The sequence below is a fragment of the Microchirus variegatus genome (genome assembly GCF_963457635.1).
Source record: "Microchirus variegatus genome assembly, chromosome: 8".
NCBI lineage: Eukaryota > Metazoa > Chordata > Actinopteri > Pleuronectiformes > Soleidae > Microchirus > Microchirus variegatus.
In genome coordinates, this window is record NC_139809.1 from 3,173,771 (window position 1) to 3,181,747 (window position 7,977).

Consider the following 7,977-nt stretch of genomic DNA (forward strand, 5'->3'; position numbering starts at 1 on the left):
AGAGAAGGAAAAAATCTCCCACACCTTTTTGCTCTAATCCTTGAGTCTCTAACTTGTCTGTCAAGGCATGCACTGACAAGGTTATGTAACACACTCTATATCTCACCTATCCCACACACACACACACACACACACACACATACAGCACATACAGTATCATTACATAAACTGTGGACCTCAAAGTGTTATTGCAAAACACAGGGTTTGTTGTTCTTTTACGTCATTTTATAGATTTTATACGGTGTGAATGTTCCTCGATTAATCGGCCACACTGAGCCGTGTCCAACAGTGGATCCAATAATTACCTTTTACACGGGACTTTTAGACTCCGAGGAACAATGTATCGCTTTAGGCAAACCGACTCAGTCTGTATTATTTATCTGTGGCAAGAGGTCAGGATCCTGTGTCTCCAGCGAGCATGTTAAGTGTTCACCGAGAGCAAGTCCCATCTAAAAGACACTGACCTTAAGTCATTTTTTAAAGTGCTGGGGCCGCTTTCTACGACACTATGAGCAAGTGCTGTCTCCTCATCTGACCCACCTATAGATGTTTAAAGCTGCCTTAACATAACAAGCAGCAGCACATTGCACGATACACAAAATAAACGCAATGTATGACAGTTGTAAGCTCCAGGTGCAGTCACTCGGTCTTATCTCAAGGCTGATCATAAATACAACTCAGATCTCTCCCTCAGATACTGTCCCCAGAACTTCAGAGGATAAACATGGGCTTCCACAATTAGTACGAGTTAATTCCACATTGTCTGCTGCAACAAAATCCTAGGAAAAAGAGAAAATGTTTTATTAAGTGTGAGTCTGCACTTCCTCTTTCTGTCCCTATGTCTGTGGTCATCTTCTTTCCAAGCTATTGTTTCCTGCGCTGGATGGACGCCAGGTTTCACGAAGAAGAAGGTGAAGGCGGAACAGACCAGAACAGACTGGGCGGAAAGTGTTGTCCCCTTCATGGCAACCGTCTCTCAAAACACCACGTCTTTGTCTTCAATGTAAGTGCTTATTTTTTTCAAAATAAAAGAAAATCACTTATTCAGTAGTAATTACAGGGTGCTAAAACAACACAGACAAGGTAATGAAACTGTGTGTGGAGGAAGTTTATCTTAGCCTCACTCAAAAAAAGCTGGCCTTGTTTTCAGAGTGACTGATCATATCTGCCTGTTCTTATTTTCCTTGTCACTTGAAAGTCTCGCTTCTGCGACAGTGAGCCAAACTCCAGTCCCGATGAAGCACTACACCCATTTACAGACTCGTAGTATCGGTCATGTGATCTCTGTTGTTTAGTTTTTTTCATAGTGTTCGTCTTCACCTTGGACTGAAACTTGAAATGAATGCGTTGTGGCATCAACTATGGAGCCTCAGTGAACACAGGTCTCTGCAGAGTTGTCATGTGTCTGTTTGCATCACAGCTCATCACAATAAGCTCACCACACACGGACAACACTGTGCCATACTGTACTTCCAATGCATGCATATTCTAACAGGATATATAATAATATATAATATATGGCAAAAAAAACCTGCACTGTCATCACTTTTATGTCTTCCCATTCCACAGGTGGGGAAAATATCAAGAGCAAGAACAGGCAAAAGTCTGACAACAAGCACTTTGTGTGATGCTGAGCAGCTGAGCATTTCATAGGGAGATAGCGCTTATCAGATGTAGTGTTATGGCTCTGAATCACGTTACATTGTTACAATATAGCTGGTGATGGTGTTACAGGTTTGTTGTGGGAACACAGGCGCAGTGTGGAGAGTGTCACCAACCCGACGCAAGACAAAATCAGGTCAGATTTCAGGGACGATCCCTGTTTGTTCACATAACATTCATTTGACCCCCCCCCCCCCAAACCACACACACACACACACACACACTTAAGTATATAAGTAGTATAACCTATAATCCAACAGACCAATGAGTTTCATAATGGAACCTAATTATGTTGCTTTTCTAGGTGACGCTGCATTCCTGGAGGTTTTTGAGTCACAGCCAGTTGCTGATGGATGGCATCCATGTTAGTGATCATTACCCAAACGTGTTTTAAAAAAAAACCCAGACCCGCGCGTGTGTCTGTGGACCGTGGGAGGAAGCAGAGCAAGTACATGGAGCAAAGGGCCATGTTACCCACCAGTACGCATGACATAACACACACAAACACACACACACACACACACACACACAAATAACCAAAAAGAAACAAACTCACAGTGGAACAGGATGCTGATGGTGACAAAACGTGGGCGAGTTGGCGCCTGGAGCATCAGCTTGTCAACACATTACCTCCGCAGATAGAACGTCACCAGTAAGTTTAACCACCTTCTGTTATTATTATGAGCTGCGACAGCTTGCTGTGAAAGTACAGGTTCCTTCCTCCAGCAGAGAGAGGAGCGCAGCGCTGCACAGGTGAGGCGGGGAGCAGGTGAGTGATAGGTGGCAGGTAACTCAACCTGCAGCAGAGAGAGGGAGGAGACACATGCTCTGTGGGAGTGTGTGTGTGTGTGTGTGTGTTTGTGTGTCTGGGCTGGAGCAGCAACTTGCACTCAAAACAGTCTGAGAAACATGGAATAAACAAATAGATTGTGTGACAAAAGCTACACAAATAAAAAATAATTACATAATTGTGCAATAACCACTTAAATAATACTTGGAACCCCTTATGATACACTCTTAGAAATAAGGGTCCTTCTACAAGGGCTGAGGTTCTACCTGGAACCATTTGCTTCTGAAAAACCCTTTCCCGAAAGGATTCTTGGTAACACTAATGGTTTCAGTAAGAACCATTTTGATCCAGAGAACCCTTTAAAGCCCCTTTCCTGAATAAAGTGTTTTAAAAGGGTTCTTGGTGGAACCCTCCAAAAGTGTTCCAGGTGGAATCTTTATAAAAAAAAGGTTCTACCTGGAGCCAAAAAGGGTTCTCCTATGAGGACAAGCTGAATAACCTTATATGGTTCTACTTAGCACTTTTATTTCTAAGAATTTAAGATATGGCCTTTAAAATATAGACACACATTATTTCCTTTCCTTTCCTGGTTGCTAGCTGATGTCACAAATGAGAATAAAATCACCAGGAGTTGTTTCCTATTTCTGCAATAAATAAATAAAATATAATAGAATTTGAGAATTAAAATAAATAAATTAAAAATACTGACCCCTCAGGCCTTGGTTTACGTTGCTCTCCTCACGTCATAAAAAAATCACAATAGAAGTTAATTCTTCTTAGAAATAATAATAACTTAATTTTTTACACAGTATCCACAGCATGATGGTGTAGGAAAGCATAGACCATGGCATCGTCTTTGTGACTAGTGTCGACTAGATGGAATCACCAGGTTGAATAAAAGCAGAGCAACAGCGTGGAACATTGACCAGGTTCCAGTGTCACTGGCTACTTAATATGGCCACTCTTACTCTGGCTGTAGTTTGCTGCCCATTCAAATAAATCCAGGTTATATTCTGTAGAGCACACACCCACGAGAATAATCACATTTTTAGCAGAAACGTAAATACAAATCATAAAAACACATTTGACCACACACCGTGTCTGAGCTGCAGTGACTGAAATGTTTGTGTTCTCGTGTGTTTTCGGCTGTTGCTCAAGCACATGCTCTCCCTTTGAGATGTGATTTGTTTAGAAAGTGGTTCCTTTGGAAACGTTATCGTTGGGTTTGATCATTAACTGAAGCTGTCAGTGCTGAGAAATAGCATATTTCAACAATGTGGGGAAGGGAGTGATGAATACAGGATCAGGATAAATGAAGTGCTGACGCTCACTGCTGAGCAGACATTCATTTGTCCTGTTGAAGCCAAACTTAAATATTAGTGCCGCTCGTCGGGTCAGTGTCCAGTTGTTAGAATCTGCACCGTGTTCATCATTTTGTTTATTTGATATTAAATAAAACATTCCCCCCAAAAGCATACACCTTAAACAGATGTTATGTTTTAGACAAGGTTGAAAATCCCTGTGTAGTAAGAAACCAACTGACACGAGTCTGCCCTCTACTGGAGGAAAAATGAAACAGTTCAGAGTTCAACAGGCTTTATTACACCAAAAAAGTCAGAGGACATATACAAATATGGCGTCTTTAATAAGAAAATATTGCACCAAACATAGGTGAAACAATGCTAAACTTTCTTTGAATCTATTCTGGGATGGAAATGATGACGTATGTTGAAGGTGTACATTATCACGTCTATGAATGCCTGAGATGTCAATTATTTAAACGGCATCTAAAGGGGAAAAAGGAGGTCACTGCAACCATTAACAAATATATGGTTTGGGTGCTGATTACGTTGACCTGTCAAGATAAATGGAGCGTGTATGTGAAGAGACACCTGTTCATGTTTGACGCCAGATAAAAGAAAATATGTGATGATCACACAGATAATAAAGGTTTCTTTAATATGTTATAGTGAATAAACCTGTGGAGTGCAGCCAAAGCCATGCAGGTGATCATACATGTGCAGGAAGTATTTGTTTTGATCACAATTATGTTAAGTCTTGACTGTATATATACTGTATGTCAGGTTACTCTTAATCATTGTGGTCTAACTGTAAAAAAAAAAAAAAAAAAAGATTTCACAAATGAAATCAAATAAGAACATTTAAGAATCCCTGGATTGTTTGCAATAATCTAATGCATTAAATCTATAAGTCAAACTGGAATTGTCTTACCTTGGAATAGTCAAAGTGCCAAAAATCTTAAATTGTTATTTGGCAAGATACTGTAATGATCAAGGCTGCTTTCTGTACTAGCTGTGTTGAAGTTGTATTTACATTAACTGAAATCTTAGTTAATTATTTTTATTAAAAATTTATGTATGACTAACATAACCAGACTTTGCATCACACGTAATTGTCATTAAATGTTGGTTATAATAACCGATATGTTGATAGTGGTGTTGATGAGTTGTTGTTTTTCCAGCCCATTACTTAAACTTGATCTTTATCTCATGGTAAACAACAGTGCTAAAGTATATGATCAGATTGGGCTACAAACGGATAAAGTAAGGCTCATTATTACAATATTAGCATTGTAATTAGAAATAGAATGTATTATTTGTGTTGCTTAAAATGACATTGCTTGACTTTCATTCTTTGTTATCTAAAACTTAACCTACACACCTGACACAGACTCTAATCTTAAAATCTTTTGACAGCAGGAAAACCACCAGTGTCAGTAATGAAGTGAATGACGGCCCGTTAATGTGATCACCTGTTACCTGTTTTCCTGCTAAAACAAGGCAAAATGGCTGCTGTGCAGAAGACCATTAACCTCATAGAGTTCATATTAATGTGTCCACATTTATATTCAGTTTATATTCACTCTGTGTACAATAGGAGACATGGGTTAGTATACATTCCTTTCCTGGAGACATACTCTAACCTCGCCCATATGGCCTAATCCTAATCCTGACCCTAACCTTCACCTATTCTAACCTCCGGCTAACTTTAATCCATGTATCCACCTTAAAATCTAGTAATTTATGTTATGGAGACTTGATTTGTGTCCTCATAAGGAAGACAAGTCCCCATAATGTGACTGTGTAAACAGATTTAGGCCCCCACAACATAAGGAATACCATACCCATAACCAAAGCATTATCCCTAACCTTATAACCACAATTAAAATCTTACCCCTAAACATAACCAATTATCTTAGAAGTGCAGTTCTGCCTCAGTCTCCATGAGGACTGCTGCTCCTGACAAGGTCAGTGTCTATGCCAGAAAATGTATTTAAGAGGTGAAAAATACATAAGTACACACATATATATGAGGGCTATATGAGTTAAGAAATACAGAATACCAAAATGAACTGTTTCAACATAGCCAGCTGTTTCATTGTCCCCTGTAGCGTCTATCTGTTTCTCTTTCTTGCTTGTCCTCCGAAAACAATCTGCATAGTGTGGCCAAAAGAGCGGAGGCATTGTTTGGGTTGAATGGAGGAAAAGCTATGGGGTGGAGGAGTGGAGAGGGAGATGCTCCAGCTGTGGGGTGGACAAGACAACACAACAGCATCTCACATGTGGGTGAGGGCTGTGGGGGGGGGGGGGGTGTGAGGGGTGAGGGGGTGTCCCGGCTGTGGGGGCTGCACACAGTGGCATTGTTATAAGGGGGGGTGGGATGTGGCTGATAAGGGTGAGAGAAATGGATCATTCCCTCAAATCCTCCCCTTTGGGAAGCCTTGACACAAACCATTCCTTTTGCTGCTTGTTTAAGAGGGACAAATCAAAAAAAGGTCCCCAGACACGTTATAAAAACACAACTTTCACTGTTATCATGTAGGATTAGCCACTTGTCAATATGTTATTTGCACCAGCTCCTGGGTAATTGTCTTTATTATGTGGGTGTAATGTGGGTTGTGTTTCTACCGCCTATATAATAATACAAATTTCTATCTATCTATCTATCTATCTATCTATCTATCTATCTATCTATCTATCTATCTATCTATCTATCTATCTATCTATCTATCTATCTATCTATCTATCTTGCGAGTTTGTGTGCTCGTAAGCTTGCGAGCTAACATTGTAGAATCTATCTATCTTGCTAGTTTGCTTGCAAGATAACATGCTAGAATCTATTTATCTATGTATCTATCTATCTTGCTAGTTAGTGTGCTAGTTAGCTTGCGAGTTAACATGCAAAAATCTATCTATCTATCTATCTATCTATCTATCTATCTATCTATCTATCTATCTATCTATCTATCTATCTATCTATCTATCTATCTTGCCAGTTTGTGTGCTAGTAAGCTTGCGAGCTAACATTGTAGAATCTATCTATCCTGCTAGTTAGCTTGCAAGATAACATGCTAGAATCTATTTATCTATGTAACAATCTATCTTGCTAGTTAGTGTGCTAGTTAGCTTGCGAGTTAACATGCAAAAATCTATCTATCTATCTATCTATCTATCTATCTATCTATCTATCTATCTATCTATCTATCTATCTATCTATCTATCTATCTATCTATCTATCTATCTATCTATCTATCTATCTATCTATCTTGCTAGTTAGTGTGGGGACCGTACCTATGTTCCCCGGGTCCTATATGTTCCCCGCTTTGTATGTGACCGGGGAACATAGGACCCTTTCTCTTACCCTAATCCTAACCGGGACCGTACCTATGTTCCCCGGGTCCTATGTTCCCCGCTTTGTATGTGACCGGGGAACATAGGACCCTTTCTCTAACCCTAATCCTAACCCTACCCTTTTTCAAAAAAAGGGTCCTTTGTTCCCCTGTCACATACAAAGTGGACCTTTTTTGGGAACAACGGGGAACATAGGACCCGGGGAACATAGGTACGACCCCATTAGGGTGCTCGTTAGCTTGCGAGATAACATGCTAGAATCTATCTATCTATCTATCTATCTATCTATCTATCTATCTATCTATCTATCTATCTATCTATCTATCTATCTATCTATCTTGCTAGTTAGCTTGCGAGATAACTTGGTAGAATCTATCTGTCTATCTATCTATCTATCTATCTATCTATCTATCTATCTATCTATCTATCTATCTATCTATCTATCTATCTATCTATCTATCTATCTATCTATCTATCTATCTTGCTCATTAGTGTGCTAGTTAGCTTGCGCTAAATTCTATGAGACAACAGAGGCAAGACAAAAAGTCATATTTGTGATAGAGGCTCATACTGTATTTCAAACTCAGGCAGAATGACTGCAACTCATAACTTACTTGTGATATTATTTACCACAGTTTTTAAAAAAAACTGTGTAGTTTGTCCTTTGTGAGCCTTTAATAGTGAAAACGTGTTGATCCAAAATGGTTGCCTCTGTAGGCTCATTTTGGGGAAATTAAACAATCCAGCTGAATGTACACTTATTAGCAATTAATCAATTTAATTTAACTTCTGCCAGTTGGAAATCATTTCAACTACATTTTTACACAATGGAATTTCGAATTGTAATGTTTATGAATTGTGAACTCACACTCA